Source organism: Osmerus mordax, chromosome 27, assembly GCF_038355195.1.
Source record: "Osmerus mordax isolate fOsmMor3 chromosome 27, fOsmMor3.pri, whole genome shotgun sequence".
NCBI classification, from domain to species: Eukaryota; Metazoa; Chordata; class Actinopteri; order Osmeriformes; family Osmeridae; genus Osmerus; species Osmerus mordax.
In genome coordinates, this window is record NC_090076.1 from 6,644,461 (window position 1) to 6,664,680 (window position 20,220).

At 44.0% G+C, this 20,220-nt stretch overlaps 3 non-coding genes and 1 pseudogene across 3 annotated transcripts; all 4 read left to right on the plus strand.

Moving 5' to 3' along the window:
* Positions 1 to 15,977: 15,977 nt before the first annotated feature.
* LOC136936595 (heat shock cognate 70 kDa protein-like) lies at positions 15,978 to 18,283 on the plus strand (annotated as a pseudogene).
* LOC136937088 (small nucleolar RNA SNORD14) lies at positions 16,373 to 16,466 on the plus strand. Its single transcript, XR_010875215.1, has one exon. It is a non-coding gene; the product is annotated as a small nucleolar RNA SNORD14 (small nucleolar RNA).
* On the plus strand, positions 16,670 to 16,763 carry LOC136937090 (small nucleolar RNA SNORD14). Its single transcript, XR_010875217.1, has one exon. It is a non-coding gene; the product is annotated as a small nucleolar RNA SNORD14 (small nucleolar RNA).
* LOC136937089 (small nucleolar RNA SNORD14) lies at positions 17,065 to 17,158 on the plus strand. The gene has a single exon (XR_010875216.1). It is a non-coding gene; the product is annotated as a small nucleolar RNA SNORD14 (small nucleolar RNA).
* Positions 18,284 to 20,220: the final 1,937 nt, after the last annotated feature.

The following is a 20,220-nucleotide window of genomic DNA, read 5'->3' on the forward strand; positions in this document are numbered from 1 at the left end:
CCACCTCACAGGCCTGGGCCGAGACATCCCTTTATACCTTCAAACAGCCACCAGTACATGTACCACTTCCATTCTACATTGTATTCATTTAGCAGACGTTTTTTTTGTCCAAAGGAAGTACAAAAAGTGCATTTAGAATGTACAACAGACTGTCTTCTTTATTTCCCAACTGCCCCCACTGCCCCTGTTAGCCCAGATGTGGTTTCTTTGTGATGTGTTCAGTCAATGCAGACACTTGATTCTGACCACTGCAGAGCTATGCACTTCTGATCATTTCTTTTCCACTGTACTTTCTATATGCAATATGTCTACGCTGCTTTGGCTAAAAGCGTCAATAAATTAAGAAAATGTCAACTGTAAAATCCGGAAGATCATAAATGTTTTCCCTTCCAGTTCCAGTGCCAGGTACCTCTGACAAACTCTGTCTTTCTAAATAATGTTGCAGCTAACTTGCTTGACAAGCTAAAGTCTGTGATGTTGGCTTTTGTTAGACCGTGAGGCCCGTCCATTCAAAGGCGGGGCCTTTATCTGGAATATATCTGTATAAGTATATAATATAAGTAAATTCCAGCTGTGTTATAGAACCTGAACTTATCTATCTAAGATTGTTATTGTTTCACTGTAGTTCACTGTATTCACCTTGTCTGGCACCAGAGATTATTTCGCGTTGTGCCTGACTGACTGTTCCTTGAGTCTGACCAATAAAATAAAATTAGAACTATACACCTCTGATTGTTGATTTTCTGCCATTCTTTCTACATGCAGCATTTGTTATTCATCATGGACAAAAGCGTTTGCTAAATTAATAAAATGCAACTGTAAATATTACAGGTATGTATTGAACCTTGCCCGTACTGAACTACAATATTGCAGCTGTTTTCAAAACTTTTCTACACTGACATATATTACAGGTGAGTTGTAAAACCTTCTACTGAACTATATCGGACCGAAACAACAGCCCGCTTCATTCCCAGACCCAGACAGACTCACTAATGACCTGGAGCTAACCTTTAACCTCCCTGGAGCTAACCTTTAACCTCCCTGGAGCTGACCTTTAACCTCCCTGCTTGTTACCCTTCGTCTGCCATGTCTTCCCACCCTGTAGGAGGATCTCCTTTTTGTGCCGTTAGCGATGCGACAGGAACATGACATGATTCGCTCTATTGATCCACACCCCGCTATATTACTTTTAGTTGTGTTGAAAGTTTTTTCATCATGACTTCTTTGCCAGAGCTGAAGGGCATTTCAATAAACATCGTTGTCTATAAAAAGAAGAATACAAAAGGTTGCTCAGTGACTTCTGTGAGTAACAGTCCACACCGAGACCGTATATAAAGATACACAATACTTTGACAGAGGAGTAAGCAGGCACCAGATAGTATAGAGAGTTGTCCTCGTTAGAAAGAGAGAGAAGACAATCTCTGTGACAGGTGAGGAACAGACAGACTGGTTTACTTTTCAATTTCTATCAAACACCTTGTGTTAGGCACACTGCAGCCAGCGATTGTACATACACACAATTGCCTTTTTCGCATCAACCAGAGGCTGAAACAGTATATTGACAGAACCGTGAATGATTTTCCTTTGCTGAGAGTGCGTGACTCCTTACTCCTGGTGACACGAGTAAAGACCTGCTCATATTCAATGTTTAGAAGATTACTTTGCAAACATGAATACATGTCAAGCCTGTAACAAAACACAGCACTGAGAGCTTGATTAAAAGGGCCAGCAGTCAATTCGAAGACGTTTGTATTTTCACAGAAGGAACAGGTCCCTCTGAAAGTGATATTTGCATAGATTGTTTGTAATAGTGTGCTGCAAAACATTGAATTAAGAAACTAATTTGTTTTCATTACATATGTGCTGCATTTATACTTTATGCCTCTTGGTTAAAGAGGAGACTTGTTTGGCTTATAATATCAAGATCTGGTCAAGTGTCTGTGCCTAGGATTTCTCAGATAATTTATTTGCATGAAGGTAGACCTAAGCCCCAGGTTCATGTAGAAGTCTCTCTCCATCAATACCTGGACTCATAGTGGCAGCTTGTCTGATATGCAAAATCGTATAACAACAATCGCAAGTCGGGAGTCAGGTGGCTGAGCGGTGAGGGAATCGGGCTGGTAATCCGAAGGTTGCCAGTTTGATTCCCGGTCATGCAAACTGACGTTGTGTCATTGGGTAAGGCACTTCACCCTACTTGCCTCGGGGGGAATGTCCCTGTACTTACTGTAAGTCGCTCTGGATAAGAGCGTCTGCTAAATGACTAAATGTAAATGTAAGTAACCTGAGATATCAGCCCTGAACACAGAGAGCGCATAGGATCTTACGTACTCATGGACTTCAGCACAATTTATAAGATTCATCCTTGCAGGTGAGTCATTTCAAAGCACCTCTTTTTCCGATTTCTAAAGAAGCAATTAACTGACGTGCCAGTATCTGTCATGTGTCTGACAGTAACAGATTAAACTCCTTTCGAAGCTGACCTTGATTATGGTCAAAGCATTTTTTTATAATAAAAATACAGTACCTTGGTATAACATCACGAACTGCCGTCTAATTACACCCCAACAGCTAATCATACAAGTCAAGAGCAGTAATATTGCTTCTTCTTTTTTGTATTTGAGACTCATTAGGCCTCTTTATATCATCTTGTCAAAGACATGTCACGTACAAGAAATCGCTGCTCTTTCCATTCATTCTTGTTTAGTCTCCATATATTCTACTTAAGCAATCAACATGTTATTATTGCACTGTAGCATTGTTGTAGTAGAACCGTATACTGTAATGTTCTTTTTTTCACTTCACCTGTTATCAGAGAAGCGGTTACTTTGCGATGCTGCTTATAAATACAGACTCTGACCGCCAACATACTGTTAGAACTATGCACCTTGATCCTTGATTTACCACTGTACTATAAAAATAGTGTGTGCACTATTCAAGGACGTTATGTTGCTTTGGATAAAAGCTTTGTCTGGCTAAATAAACATATGTTGGTGATAGATGGTTTCTTTCTGCCTAACTAGCTTACAGACACTCTAAATGGACAAAACTGCAGGACATCAAATCCAGTCCAGAACCAGTCTGGTCATGCCAACAGTGTGGTAGACTTTACCTACAGTAGGCTAAGAGTTACTGCCCACTGTGGTCCTTGTCAGCATGGTGAAACAGATCCAGCCTTTGTTAAAGAGCTGCAGGATAAGGACGCATGAGGGATGGAGGTTTTATAGATGGATTCTAATCCCCAGTCTAGCATGGAGACTGCATCAATAAAAATATCAACAGTCCGTGAAATGCCTTCGGTTGTAGCATCAATAGCCTGGACACCGGGTCCATATGGTTTCAGCAGGAAGCTTCGGACCAGTAGAATTGAAAGTGGAAACCACATCCATGCTACATTGGGATTGGAGCGTGCTTCTAGAAGGGTCTGGCGTTTTGTGTTGCCATGTATCCACACATGTTAATCAATAACAACTAATCCATACCAAAAATGTCCTTGACATGTTTCCCCACTGGTGTGCACGACAACACAATTACACGCGTGTTCAATAGTATGTTTCTCAGTGATGGCATGTTGGACTGTTCAGGGTTGAAGGGGTGTATCAAGGCTCAGCATCAATGTTGGGATGAGAGCTGACGGCGACAAATCTGACCCTTGAGGCTAAAGTCACTAGGCTCTCTGGCATTCAGAGATATTTCCCCCGATAAAGCACCACATTCTCCCTGCGGGATCTCTGGGCTCTATGCTGGGCTTGCTATTGTAGTCTATCAGCCTGGAATTGAGTGCACTCCATGAAAGATCAGACAACAGATCAATAGTCGGCACCCTTAAGGATGAGTCTGCTAACTGAAACAGAGAGGACGCCGGGCCTCTGATATACCGGGTGGGGGGGGTGAGGGCAGCTAGTCGTACCGGGCAGAACAGAACCCACACGCCTACCAGACGCCATGGGGCATCTCCACGTAAGCCGAGAGAAGGCATCGTGGGGTGAAGCTTGGGGTGAAGAGGTTTCCGGGAATCCGACGATCGGATCGGAGGACGTCACTTTTTTCGGAGTCTTGTCAGATTCTGACGAAGAATTATCACGAGGATGCACCGTTGTCTTGACGCAGATTAGATTCCAAAATAATGTCAGTATTGAACAGTATGTGAAAATCGGGATAATTGCATAGTTCAATATTGAAAAAAAACAAGGAAACAGCATTCCATTTGACATTTTACCCTTCTGGCAGATGTTTTAGTCCAAAGAAACGTACATACAGCGCATGTAGCACTGTACAGCCAAAGATCAAGGATCATAAGTCCATGGTTCTAAAAGTGTTTCGGTGGTCAGAGTCAAGAACCGTCAGTACTTCACAGTGCACTGTGTAAAGTAACCACATCTCAGCTACCAAGCACGGTGAACAATAATCTAATAATAACTGCAGTGCTGCAGGAGAACAATTGCTACAGAGCATATTGCGGCAACATTGGATTGATAAATAATGCTGGCACTGTGTTTGAAAATATGCATCGTCTAATTGCATGGTTTGATCTAACTCTACAAGAACTGCAGACAGACAAAATGAAGGCCTCCAGATTTTTGTCCTGCATGGTGCAGCTGACAAGTCACACTTGGATGCTGGCATAGCAAATCTGATTAGCTGCCTTTCACATGTACTTTGTTTGATCTGATGGAAAGTTGGCACTTTCTCATTAAAAATCCCTTAAGACTACTTAGGTGGTCCTCCACAGTCACCCCCCACCCCCTCCGTCCCACTCCACACCCCTCCACTCCAACCCCCCCCCCCCACACACACACACACCACCCCCCACCCCCGCTCCACTCTGCCCCCCTCCATCCCCCTCCCCAAACCCCCATAATACTGAATTATAGAACTTCTCCCTTGGAAATGAATTTACTTCGATGACCAGTCTGCAATAAAGGAAATGCAAGGTTCATGATCATCAGTATCATGAAGTCTCGGGCTGCGCTCCTGTTTGTGGGGGCCGTATCTTTCCTCCCTGGCTCTCTCTGAGTACGGCACACATTCTGCAGAGCTACATGGTCGTGAGGGAGCTCCTACTTTGGTTTCTTAAATGGTCCAACTACAAAACATTTACGTTTTATTAATTCAGTACACGCTTTTCTCCAAATCCACGTCAAAAACAGTGCATTCTGAAAGTAGAGAGGAAGATCGAGGATCAGAAGGGCATAGCTCTGACAAGATTCTGGTGGTCAGAGTCAAGGAACACCCTGTGCTTATAAGCCACATTGCTTAGCAACCGCGTCTCAACCTGACGCAAGCGGAATTGTACAACGCAACAAGAACATCTCAATTACGTATATACACAATGTGACATCTCAATTGCAGTCGTGCATTAGTATGGTGTAGAATACATCCTCATCAAGTGCAACATCCATCACTGCTTTATGTATTGCATCAAAAGTTCATGTTGAAGGGATGTGGATATATTTGGATGTACTTTAGTAGGCGCAGTAAAGTCGTAATTAGTAGTGTGTTGTTACCGGTTGTATGTTTGATTTACCAGGTTGTTTTTTTGATGATTTTGTAAATAGCCGCAAACTTCAGTTGGGCACAGAGGAGAACTCTTTGGAACATTCTTTATTGTAAATATTTCCAGAAAATAGATATGATGCTATACTTCGGTAGTTGATGAAATTGAACTGAACACAAGTGAATGAAATGATGAAAACGAATGCAATTCGTTAACTGTGACTCAAAAAGAGAAATTTCAGACATGAAAGCTAAATAGAAGAGCTCTATAGAAATTCCCATAGGATGCAATCTGTTCACTTACAAGTAATGAGTTTAATTAGTCTTCACATCTTTATAATATTAATTATTGTTATAGTTTCTAAAAAGGTAATTATAGCTATCTAGGCCACACAGTGATGTTCGAAATCCTTGATGAGTTTTAAGCTTTATGATGTTTAATCAATTAAAGTTGATATCCAGACATTTCTCTGTGTATAACAGGATTCTCTGCCTTACACATTACTCATCTAACAATGCCATGTAAACTAGGAAGATATATTTGCTTAGAAAATAGCACATTTAACAGAAGTTGTATGATTAATGTGTTTCGTTTAAATTCACAGAGTAAATTCCGTGAAACAAATTACGTCCCAAAAGTCTTACAGGGAACCTTTACTGCTCGCGCCTTAATCCACGATAACATAAGTACCAACTCTTACCAACTAAAAGAGAAGACAGCACACCTTACAAAGCCACAAAAGGAAAAGTATAAACCACAAACCCACAAGGTGTTTTGTCCATCCTCCTGTTAAAAAGTGCAGTCTCGCTGACTGTGGATACATTAAGACGATTTTAGGTTCCAGCGCAAGAGCATCTTTATTATTATTATTCGGGTGATCTCCACTGAAGTGTGGACTCCCAGGGAATCTAATTATTTTTCTACTTAGCTTTAGTATCAGTTTGCTAGCAGTAAGCTTTACGATAGCACCACTACACATCTAATAGGAGCCCGTGTGGTCCTTCAGTTTCCACTCTCCTCCCTCCCTCACGGGGGAAAGCAATTAAACCGGCGGTTGAAGTGAGGTTATCACAGAGATTGTGACTAGGCCGCAGCAAACAATGTCCCACCACAGGGCTATGTGAACACATGCTCAGTGGGGCTGTTTGCCGCCTGTTGGGGGGGTCTATTAGCGGAACGAGAGACAGCCCCTCCCCCCTCCGTCCCCCCTCTCTCCGCCACTCCTGCCACGCCCCCCACCTCTCACTTGCAAACAAACACTGGAGATGAACCTCTCCAACGCGCTGTCCTGATTGGCTGGCGGACGTCCGTGCAGCACCTGTCTTCACCGGCAGGCGGCCGGACTCCAGTCGTGTGTGTGTTGTGTGCATAGACGCTTCGAAAGCCGGTCTCTGGCCGGGTTGGGACCTGCGGAGGAACCTGGGAGGGCGATGCTCCTGCTTCTCTGTGGAACCTTCATCAGGAGGAATAAGGCATTGTTTTAGGAGAAACGTTTCAATCGGCAAGGACATGAGTGTGCGCAATTCATTTGTTCATGTAACAAATCCACTGCAGGTTGTGTCCTGGATATCGTGTCCGAAAGCGAGCAGGGGCTACTTCCCTTGTGTTGTCAAAGTCACCTGCTGGATCTTTTGTCAGTAGACCGATGGCTGTTTTGCCCTCACGTATCAAACTGACATAAAGCATTATTGTTTTTCGGCTCAAACACAATGTCGAAATACTTGTAGTGTCACCCCCCCCCCCCCCCCCCCCCCCCCCCCCCTATGTCCTCTCTTCCCTCTCCCAGCCCCTTGCTCTCTCTGTCACCACCCACCAACTCGATGGAAAATGTGTTTTTCCTCAAGACGCCACAGTCAGGTGCAGGATCCTTCCGTCAGAAGCATCAGCTTCTACCACGGGCGGTGCACGCTGTTGTGAGCTCGGCCTGCGGGCCTCTTTCCCCCGTCCCCCTCTCCAGAGGGAAGGAGGTGGAGGGGGGGGGGGGGGGGGGGGAGTGAAAACACCACCAGGGGAGAAGAAACCGCTCCCAGCCACATCCCTTTATATTCCTCCCCCAGCAGCAGTTGTTCACCTGGACCAGAACCAGGAGCCAGGGCTTTCTCTCTCTGTCCTGCTCACCTGGGTTTATGGAAATGCAGTCACAGGCAGGAATACAGTAAGATGAAGTGCATGTATATGCATATGATGGCAATTCATGCCATTTAAGCAATGGGGTAGCACTTTACCTTAAAATGAAATATGTAACTACATATCGAGGCTTTAATGTAGTACCACAATTAAAAAGCCCATTGAGGGGGGCAGTCTCTCCATAGTAAAGTGTCTGACGATGAATGGTTTTTACGACGAAGCTGTCCGTTTTGTTTGGTAGTTCTTTTCACATGCAGTTAGTTATGACTTTGACCATCTTTGCCAAAGACCACACTCCCAAAACAGATGCATTGTGCAGCCCTGCACTGTATCTCTGCTCAAAATCAACTGTCTCCAACTATCTTATCTATTTAAGGGCTGTGTGTGTGTGTGTGTGTGCGCACGTGTGTGTATCACCCACTGACAAAGAATATGACAGAATATGGTAGGGAATGATTTATGAGGGTCAAAACACATACCACGGTACAATACATGCATTCTACCCAGAGAGGAAAGAGGCCAGTGCAGGCCGTGAGCCCTAATATATCTTTCTATAACATTTTGACATTTCACTTAAGACACAGTTATCCTCGCCTGTGCATATTGGTGTCATAGCTGCAGTTGGATGCTTACCCTGTCAGCGCGGATGATCTGATCACATGGTTGTATTGCCCAGGAGTCAGGACACCTCATTCATGGGGCTGCATCTCCCTACTGTACGAACCCTTCCTTTTGTTTACCACGCAGAGTAGACCTGGGCGAGGCGTATGTGTGCAGAGGGCTACTGTTTCATTGGCTTAGTCAAACCAACCGAAACACTCACACCAAAACGTTTGAAGACGAAGTGGATCTTTTTCGCGTTTCATCGAGGTGAGTCTAGCTGTGCAACTGCATCGCCACATGATTGAGGGGCGCGGTTCATACTTTCTGGAGCATGTGGTTCTTCTTGCAAGGCGTGCTGTGTTTGTTCCATGGGCCACGTGAAAGGCTGGCAAACTACACGTCCAGAGAAATGAGAGCTGACTCAGCTTAATGTCGCTGTGCAGAGGGGATCTAGAACCATTTAACGGATCTCGAAGGACGCCTTGGCAGACTGGAATGCTTTTGATCGGCCGGCTTGTTTGCCAAGCTTCAATTTAAATGGAGAGTCTTTAGAGCAGACTTAATTAGAGCCAAATTGAAAAGTTACGCGACATGCCCAGATTCTAAAGTGTCACCCATAGTACTGAGCAAGCTTGACTGGAGGGTGCCACTACTGTACATCAAACATTAAGGACGTTTTAAAGACTTGATGGGTTTCGGTAACCGGCAGAAATATTTGGACATCCTGCGAAGAACCAACAGTGACAGGCGTCCAAGCCGCGACAGACGCTCCGGTTCTTCATCGACCCCTCCCCAGGACGAGGTCAAGAGCTTTGCAAGCACGGCGGGTCATTTAGAAAGTAAGATCTCCATTCTAGGGGTCAGTACTTTGCTGCAAAGACGGCTCCAGACGAGCAGGCCGCCCGAGCACACAAAAGAGGTTTGAAAGTATCCATCACCATTCGTCCTCCGATGACTAAAGAGTTGCTTTTGGTGTTCAAGGACGCGTTTTCAAAGAGGGAGACACGAAACAAAGACGAACGCATCAAAGCCGTTTCCATTTATCTCCACTTCCAGCTGGCGTCCGCTCGCACAAGCCTTCTGACAGCTGAGGTGTCAATGCCACCATCCCACCAAAGCTTTCTATTAGCAGTGGAAATCATTGTTTTGCATAGCACAGCGTCCTGTCCCATTCACTCTTCACCTCTGCCCTGGTGTCGGAAGGAAGGCAGGGAAGTCGCTGAGCGGCTGCAACTTGAACAGGATAATGCTGCGCGGTGAGGTGGAAAATGAGGCTAGTGATTATTTCACTCCCAGGAAAAGGCGTGCTCTACAGAAGTCTGGACGTGGGAAGAAACACGACCTGGAAAAAGAGCAAAGTCTAGAAAACAAGATGCATGACTGCAGTGTCACCTTAGCAAGAGCTGCTCCTTTTACAGCACAAGACAACCCACGCACCCACATAGAGACACGGACGCACTCACACGCCACCGACACACGCACACAGACACGAACACACACACACCCACACACAGACACAAACACACCCCTAGGCAGGCACGAACACACACCCACATTCAGACAATAGCACACGTACACCAACAGACAGACACGAAGCCACACACCCACACACAGACACAAACACACACCCAGGCAGACACAAACACACACCCACCCACATTCAGACAAGAGCACACACACACACCAAAAGAAAGACACAAACCCACACACCCACACACAGACACAAACACACCCCCACACACACACAGAGTCACATGCACATACATATTGCAGATGTGTATTGCCTAGCCAGGGCTCTTCTTCCAAGTTCCTGGAGAACTGCAGGTCTCTAACTGTAATAAAAGATGCAGGTGAGGACACCGTTCTACTGGCCAGGCTGTCTCACCGGTGACATTCACCACAATTATATTATTGGTCTGTAATAGTAAAATTTCTATTGAAACAAAGCACACAAATCAGCATGAAGATGAATTGATGAAAAAGGCCATTTTATCGACCATGCGTATCACGTCATATAAGGATGAACAAATATATAATGGCTCAAAATGAAATGCATTAACTTCAATAATGGCATGTCAGTTCAAAACAAATCAGTTAATAAATTGAATTTCTCTCTTTAATTCACTTATGGTGTTTATCTCAGCAGGCATATTAAAGATACTGCATGGGATATTGCTCACCATTTATGTTTCTTATTAAAATTTGGGATGCAATCTCACGTTAAAATTAAATCTATGAAATATAATGACTTGATTTAGATGGATTTGGGTTCAGATGTCAAGACGTCATCAATCAATTTAATATGATCTGAGGAGTCAGAAATTGCAGAGAGATAACATTTGATTTTCAATTTGTATTTTGATTAAAAACTGATAAACATTTATTGGGACATGGCACCATTTTCAGTGAAATTCCAAAATGCCAATCATGCCAGAGAATAACTGATAGTGAATGATTCAATTTTGGCTTTAAAACTTGAAAACTTTCTCCAGAACAATGTGATAGTCAACCATTGTCCCCTTGCTGTAGAGTTTATTTCAAATGTAAATGGCTAGTTCCTATTCAGCCTTATGTTACATTAATAAATACCAGGCTTGTCCTGGTATGTTTGGTGTTCTAGGTTGTGAACGAGGGTGGGAGATGGCGGGACCTGTGAGGTCATTAATCATCTCTAACACTTGGATGGAGATAAGAAGGGGACAGAGAGTCTTGCTGTGGTGACGGAACGGAAATAATAGAACACAGAACCCTGCCTCCGGAAGAACCAGCAGGGAGATCATCTCATGCAGTCTTGGACGGTCAAATTCATCAAGTAAAATGTACAAATTAATTTATTGGACCACATCATTCGTTTCATAAGCATGTCTTATCATATAATGGTTCCGGGTGGTAGCTGATGGTTGAAAGATGTCGATTCTGGAATGTTCCGTTATAAATTCTGGAATGTTCAGGTACACATTCTGGAATGTTCCTGTTATACATTCTGGAATGTTTATGCTCCTTCCAGGAAAACCTTGTATAGACATGTATGAACATACAGAATATTAAAATGATCTATTTACAAACTCCATTCAAGGGCCCTAAAATAATATGCCACGTCGACAAAAACGTTTGTCCTGTATCAATGTGTCCCTCATAGAATCCCCCCCCAAAACACAGGTCAATATTTTGTAGTGTTGGAAATGTTATTCTCTATTTCTGATGGCGTTCAACTGTGAGCTGTTCTGCACTGGCTTTGTGCTTGTGTACTACAGCAAAATTATTTCCCAGTGTTAAAGCAGCATGAAATTGCATGTGTTTGCCAACGATTCCTGAGACACCTATTTCTCCAGTGAGCGCCCAAGTCACTGTCCAAATCATTCCACAGAAGAGCAGGGTAGGGAATGATTTCAATTAGATCAAATCGCAGAGACTTGTGACACACGAGATGTTCACTTCAACTCTACAAGGAGAGCTCACCTCTCCCACACCGTCTGGGAGCGAACGTTAATAGCGACGGAGCATCGAGGCAGCTAGATTACAGAACTATTATACGGATCCTGACAATCCCTAAGGAACAACATTCGTTCTGTGGCACAGTAATTCCTATTAACGGCCCAGACAATGTTACCATGACGATGGATTACCCAATACACACTTATAGAAGGGGTTCATAAGTGCCAAAGGAAACAACATGAAACTTTTTACCCGAAAGGCATCGACACCATGCCACTAACTGCTACAGTACCGAATCATAACACTGAACTGATTTTGATGTATTACCATCTAATTTCATTCGTGTGTATGCAAACACATTTAACATTTGATTTATTTAATGAACATACAGTATAGAATTTCACTAATAGTGTCTGTGTATGAGAGTGCTGAACCATGCATTTCATGATGATTGAAATAAATTCACATTAAGCTGTATGGTGTTAATGGAGAGAATGACCCATTCTGAGGATAATTGTGATCCGCCAGAAATCTCTCTGAAGCCTCCAAGCCTTCCTCAGTCTTCTGGGCCAGTCCTTATCTGTCTGTCTCCGTTGTCCATGAAGCATTTGAACATATTGAGTCCAATTAGGGTTTAATTTCCACTGAAAGCTTTGCTGATAAACCTAATATGGCGCAACTCCACCGTTTTAGATCTTATCAAATTCATGAATGTAAAACACATTTTTATACTGAAAAGGGGTGTTAAGAACACATTTTACATTCATTTGCAAGTCACTTTAAAGTGAAGCAATATTTAATATACGCCAGCACTTGGCGAAACCATCAAAGCATATTGAATTGACCCTCAGGATCCAGACACGGGTCATTTTGCCCACGGTCTGCTAATGACACCATTGTTCTCCTTACTCTCCACCTGGACTGTCGACACACACACACACACACACACGCACACATACTCGCTTAGATCCCAGCCTTGTGAGGTAGGACTTCTTCTGTATGTATGAGAGTCACCGACGAGGAGAGCCACGGTGTGCATCCAGATTTACATAATCCCACACTACGTATTCTATAAAGCCCGCGCCGCCTGCTCTCAGCGAAAGTTCTCGCTGAAACGAGAGCGTCCACCACCGTGGAGGCCGCCACCGGAGGTGATGGTGGCGCGGGCTCGCTCGGCCCTCGGCCGCCTCATTAAAGAGCTATAAAGCAGTTTGACACATACAGGCTGCCAATCCATCACAGCCAGGCCTCTCGCGCTCCGCGGCAGCCTCCGGGGGAGGCACGCTGCAGCGGCTGGAAAGGAGTCCACGCCGAAGTGAACTGTCGTCTGGTGAGCCGGGCTGCCAACACCCCTGAGGCGCAGCGCCAGCGCCCAGATCCAGAGGAAGGCAAACACGTCCCTCAAACTCACGAGCAAGGCAATTAGCAGCAGCCCCTACGGATCTCGCGTTCCTATCCCAATGATTATTTCTCTCATTCACTTCCTCCCTCCCTCTATTTCTTTCTATTTGTATCCCTCTCTCTCTCTCTCTCTCTCTCTCTCTCTCTCTCTCTCTCTCTCTCTCTCTCTCCATCTCCCTCCCATACCGCTTTTTCTTAATTCTCTCAGCGAAGTTTACCAGTCCAAGATTCATAATTCAGCCATCAACACGATTTATATACACACTTTGCAGTCTGTTTCTACATGGTATTCTGCCTGATACCGTTCAATGGCTTCATTCCTCATTATCCTAATTATGTCTTCTCCTAAAATAAAATGACACCAAATTTCATCTACACGGCCAATTAACAAAATAGCAACCTGATGTCCAGAGGGAAAGCCTCTGACAGAATTTATAATTAGATTGTCACAAACCTAATCATCGATAGCGAAGCATGAGTAACACAGGGGGGAAACAGACTTAGTAGAAGCATAGCTGAACGTCATGCTCATTCACACCTTACACTCACAAAGGTGCAGTGTAAGCTGCATAGAAAAGGTGGGGCCATGTTGAGTTACTAACAAAGAAGTCAGGTGGCTGAGCGGTGAGGGAATCGGGCTAGTAATCCGAAGGTTGCCAGTTCGATTCCCGGTCATGCCAACTGACGCTGTGTCCTTGGGCAAGACACTTCACCCTACTTGCCTCGGGGGAATGTCCCTGTACTTACTGTAAGTCGCTCTGGATAAGAGCGTCTGCTAAATGACTAAATGTAAATGTACCAAGCTTGAGAAGTAACTTTTTTTGTTTTACACCAAGAACTGCTGTGAGGACTTCTGGTCTTCACTTCACGAAATAAAGACTGTCATTCCAGAGATAACAGAGAATAGGAATGCTTTCTCAGTCGACCCGGCGGTTCAGTGTACCAGAAGCCCACAGCAAAATCCACCAGCCCAATCCATTATGCCAAGCCTACACTATGTTAATTTTACCTCCTTCATCCAAGAGCACAGAATTCAATCAGAACCACAGTGTTTGCTGTCAAGAGCACGGCTATTCTCCTCGTGCTGCTATCGCAGACTCGAGAGAGAGAGGAATGGAGAGAGAAGGAGAGCAGACAGAGGAGGAGAGAGAGGGAGAGAAAGAGAGGGAGGGGGAGAGTGAGAGCGGTAGAGCTAGAGCCAAAGAGAGCAGAGAGGAAAGAGGCAGATAAAGAGAGAGAGAGCGAGAGAGAGAGAGAAAGAGAGAAAGAGAGAGAGAGAGAGAGAGAGAAAGAGAGAGGGAGAGAGAGAGAGAGAGAGAGAGAGTGGGCGAGCGAGAGAGGGCGGTTAAATTAATAATGAAATGCCAGCAGGACCAGCAGGAGGAGAAGTTGTGAATACGGCTTCAAAGAGCTCCCCCTTCCCGAGTGAGCTCTGGATGGCAGCCCACTCGGAAAAAAACCCACAGAGCACCCTGCTTCCACAGGGCCTGCCCATGCTGCGATATTAATAAATGTCCTTCATTATTTTCCCCAGTGGGATCTTGTTAACCTCTGCTCCCCACTTAATCAATCTTTGAGCAAAACAAATGTTGCCGCCATCCAGCATCGTGTCACAACGGAGCTCATGCGCACAGAGAGAATCAAATACGGATGCTTCACACGGATAAAGACATTGGCGCAATGTTACTGGTTGTCATAAGGGATGTAGTGGTGTGCATATTTCAGATGAAAGGCATCTGTTGAATCAATAGACTTAGAACCAGTCTAGCACTGTCTTATGGTATGAGGGTCAATACAGACCCGTATTCATCTGGCCGAAACTCCCATACAGACAAGCTTTAGGGAAACACTTTCAAAGAAAACTCTGTTTATCACCATGAAAGCCATGCATGCATAAATTGTTAAGCAGATTGTCCAGTGCTGCTGCTAACAAGATTTTTTTTTTTTTACTTATGGGCGTATGTCTCCCATCAAGAGAAAAAAAAACGCAAAAAACATCAATCTCACCGCCGGTCTTACTTGAGGATTGTAAAGCTTCTTTTTTGGGGCATTCATCCGCATATGGAATAAATAGTGTGTATAGCCCTTAGGAGGTGTGAAATATGATGAGTGATGGGAAGGGTCATAAATCACAATCATATTACTAAGACTTTTGTCCTCACCTAATCCTCTTCACGTCGTGGAATTAAATACCTGCTTGCCATGGGGGCGACTGTTTGAGAAAAGGATGACATGAAAATAAAATTTTATCTCTCATAATGAATATTTTTGGGCTGTTATTGTTCTGGGAACCCCTTTCATTCTCATATATGTGAGGGGGAATGTCCCTGTACTTACTGTAAGTCGCTCTGGATAAGAGCCTCTGCTAAATGACTAAATGTAAATGTGACGACGTTTTTTTCCAATTGGGGAGTGGTAACCTCATTCGTCATAAGACCTTCTTTGAGGTCTTACCCACATGCCATTCTGAAGCAGCATATGAGTAAATCCTAGTTCAGTCATGGCACTCGGGCAGCGCGCTTCATTACACTCATTAGCTACACCTGTAGTTAGCCTGCTTCAAGCCCATTGGCCCAAGTCCGATAAGGCAACATTATAAGGCCGCACGGATACGCCTACACTCATTACAGGTTGTTGTATTATTGTGCTGCTGCCTCCCGCCAGCATCTCCATCTCCCCGTGTTGTCTGTATGTTACTATCCATCAGGTAGGATTATTTCTCTATTTGCTCCCTGCCTCATATTCTATGTGTGTTGCTCACTAATGCTAGAGGCAGGGAGTGCTTCACCTACATACATCCACTCTGCCAAAGTCAAACTTATTTCCAGGTTATCAATTGATGCTGAAATCTTCTAATACATGTGTCTTGACTGAACTGCACTTGTCAACATGAGCAAAGGATATCTCATCAATGATGACACCTGCCCCAAGGTACAGGTTGAGTACAAGGGCGAGACCAAGAGCTTCTATCCAGAGGATATATTCCATGGTTCTGGTCAAGATGAGATTGCAGAAGCCTACCTGGGCAAGATAAGATTTTATAAATTGACGAAGCAATATTTTAAACAGCCTGTTTTGACATTCAAATTGACCTTGGGTCTATTGTTATTTCTTCCTCAGACTGTTAAACAATGCTGTAGTTACTGTGCCAGCCTACTTCAACGACCCTCAGCGCCAAGCAACCAAAGATGCTGGAACCATCTCTGGCCTGAATGTTCTGCGCATCATCAATGAGCCTACCGCTGCGGTCATGGCCTGCGGCTTAGACAAGAAAGTGAGCTGCTTCAGAGACCCATTTATTTTGTTTTTTCGCTGTGATGAAGTTTATTCCTGCCATTCGTAGTTTCCACCAGAGGTTGAAAGACCAAAGATGGCCCAACACCTTCCTTGGATGTCTGAGCGAAGTTGCTAGACCCTGCTGTCTGCCTTGTTAATTAAATTTAAATTAACCGAGTCCCCTCTTATGCAACAGGTTGGAGCTGAAAGGAAGGAAGCTGATGCAAGACTTCTTCAAGGGCAAAGAGCTCGACAAGAGCCTCAACGCTTATGAGGCTGTGGCTTATGGAGCAGGTGAGGCAGAGTCTCTTAACCTCAGCTCCTCTCAGGTCGCCGTGATGAAGTTTATTCCTGCCATTCGTAGTTTCTGCCAGAGGTTGAAAGACCAAAGATGGCCCAACACCTTCCTTGGATGTCTGAGCGACAATAACCCAAGTTGTAATGTTGTTCCTGTAGGTGGTGAGGATTTTGACTAAATCTGATTTGTTTTCAGCTGTCCAGGCTGCCATCCTGTCTGGTAAAAAGTCTGAGAATGTCCAGGACTTCTGCTGGCGAAACCCCCCCTGTCCCTGGGTATCGAGACCACTGGAGGGGTCATGACCGTCCTGATCAAGCGTAATACCACCATTCCAACAGACCCATACCTTCACCACCTACTCTGCAAACCAGCCTGGTGTGCTTATTCAGGTAAAAGGACTGGATGGAATGTATTTGAAATCCTTCCTTCGCTGTGATGAAGTTTATTCCTGCCATTCGTAGTTTCCACCAGAGGTGTCAAAACCAAAGATGGCCCAACTCCTTCCTTGGATGTCTGAGCGAGATGTAGTTGATTTTTGCTTTTTAGAAGGGCCATGCATACTTTGCTCATACTGACTTTGACCAACAGGTTTACGAGGGTGAGAGAGCCATGACCAAGGACGACAACCTGCTGGGCAAGTTTCAGCTGACTGGCATCCTCCCAGCTCCTCGTGGTGTTCCTCACATCGAGGTCACCTTCGACATTAATGCCAACGGCATCATAAACGTGTCTGCTGTTGACAAGAACACTGGCAAAGAGAACAAATACCACTATTACCAACGACAAGGGTAGGTGTCCTGAACTTTAGTGTGATCTGTAGGAGGGGGGTATCACCCACTAAACTCTCCTACCAAAGTTTCTTCAATCTAGTTTTCCAGGACATTTTTCCTCATCTTCCTTGAGGGTTTAGTTGTAGTCCATGGGCATATGTGAAGCCCTCTTGACATGCTTGTAAAAAGACTATACATTTGTTTTGCTGTGCGTTAATGGATTCCTAATTTTCCAGGTCATCTCTCCAAGGAGGACACTGAGCGTATGGTCCAGGAGGCCAACAAGTACAAGGCAGAAGATGACGTCTCATCCAAGAACTCTGGAGGTCCACTGTGGAGGATGAAAAGCTGACCGGAAAGATCAGTGAGGACAAGACCGAGATTCTGGAGAAGTGCAACGAGGTCATCAGCTGAGGTCAACCTAAAGCCATTCCATCGTTTCCGCAACTACCTCTACCCCTAAAACATTAGTGTTTACCCTCTCGTTGCCTGTGCAGCAGAATGCAATTTAATACAGGAGTTTAAAGGATCATATTTGTATTGCAACATTGTTAGCAAAAAGACATAACCATTGCACAACTAAGCTGTCAATTTCACATCTATGGAATATTTTTAATTGGCTTTCAACTGCCTTTATCACAATGCCTTGATAAAATATTCTGTGACCTTCCACCTCAAGTTGGCTTGGTTGATGTTTATTGATAACATTATCTGAAACTGTACACTAAATGCTGAGACTTGTGAACAGGAATTGTTCCTATTGCCATAAGTCAAGTTCATCCTTGTATCAGTGGAAATTGATTGTGCTTCAATCACTAGTTTTCTGGTAATTCCAACTCCAATTTCCAGTCTTGATTTGGTTCAATAGAATTAAAGAAACACCTTGCTTTTCTGGAAACCGCTTAATTATTTCAATGAACTGGGAGGTGCACTAGTATAATTTAATATTTGAAACCCATTTTACAAAGCTTAGTGATTGGCAAGCAGTCACAGACAATTTAAGAATTGACAATAGACAATTGAAGACTTGACATTCTTGAACATAGCTGACAATTTGGACATCAGTGGCAATATCAGTTGGATCACATGAGGTGATCAATATAAATAAGGTGTTCCAGCTTTATTGTGGATGCAGACATGCTTCTCATGACTGCATTTACCTGTAGAATCATTGAGATGGATACATGACTGTCTGGCTTTCAGCCTAGGCTGCAAAGCTAAAGATTGTATTGCTCAAATGAGGTGGTGGGCTGAGGCTCAAAATCGTGCATTGATATTATAGTTCACAACTATATTCATTAGCGAGTGCAATGATTTGAATACAATGCTTTATTTTTTTGCAAAGATATAGTTGAGTTGTCGATTTAGTGCTGCAGTTCAGAGCCTGTCAGTGTTCCAGACTGGAGATCATTAACTGCACCTTTTTTAATGAGGACACAGTCTTCTAATTAAAGAGAGGAAAGACTTGTTCCAGGCGGTAGTCTTTTACTCATGCCTTCTGGATCCGGTGAGAGCTTTCATCCAAGCGTGCTCAAATCTGTGATTAAAAGTTGCAAGGAGAGAGGCGTGTTTCTTGTTGACTGAACACCGTAAATGATACTGTACGTTCCTTGTTGTCCATGCAAAACAAGGCCAGAGCTAGCTCAAATTGTCTATTCTTGGCTCGGCAGATAGAGGCTCCTTGGTTAAATTCAGTTGTCGATGCCTTTGGAGGGTAAGATAAGAAACAGCGGGCCACGAAAAAAAGAAAAATAATTCTGTCAAAGTCATATCGATCACCTTTGTCTTCATTATAGTAGGATGGTTAAAATGATTAGGGATCCGGAACTGAAGGTAATTCCTGAAATTGAGTCTCCATAACAAGGATTGTTATATAATCAATGTAAATGATCCTACACACAGGACCTATCAAATAGTTCCTGATGAAAGGAAACGTAATCAAGGAGTAACTGTCATCGTTTAAGATTAACTTTAGCCTTTCAGCGCCATCTCTCCACAATTACTCTAGCCTTCCTCCAGGGTCAGCTGGTGAGATAGCTTTACCTGCAAGGAAAGTTCAAATGATGAAACCTGGTGACAAAAAGCTGCCTGTCATATCTAAACCTGCGTCTGATGTCCGTTTTCACTGGACATCTACATGAACCGATGTGCAAGCCTGACTGTTTAGAGGATGAAAGTATATTACACATTTCTTTTTTTCGACTGACAGGGTTATACAAAACTAGAACACTGAGGACGTCTGACTGAAAGGTGCATCATGCCAGTCGTGTTAGGATTGCACCGCAGCAGTTAAAGTCTCTCTTCTGAGTCATAAAAGGTTAAAAAAAACACACATAAACCTTTTAGACTAGTTGTGGAAGAACTGAACCAGAACATTTCACCAATTTATATTTCAGCGTCAACAGAAAACACATTGGCTTTGACTTTAGACGACCGGACAGAAACAATTAACTTTTTAAAAGCTTAGAAAGGATCCACAGGGGCCACATGGTGACCTCTAAAGTGTTTTCAGTGTGTGATGCCAGTGACCGACATTTAAATGGACGATATCTGAGCGTGCTCTCATATGAACCGGACCAGAACGAACACGGGCTTACAGTCAGATCGTTGTTTATCATTATTAAACCGGATTACGATGCTCAGCAAACACCGACACCAAACACACTCCACTCACTCACATTTCATTTGATTTCAGGTGCCGTTCAACACCTATCGCCTATGAATATTTCATTTATTTCCCCGGATAGGGAAAAAGCAGATTGCACTGATACATCCAGGAATGAAGTCAGATAACAGACGTCCCTTCGCTCATG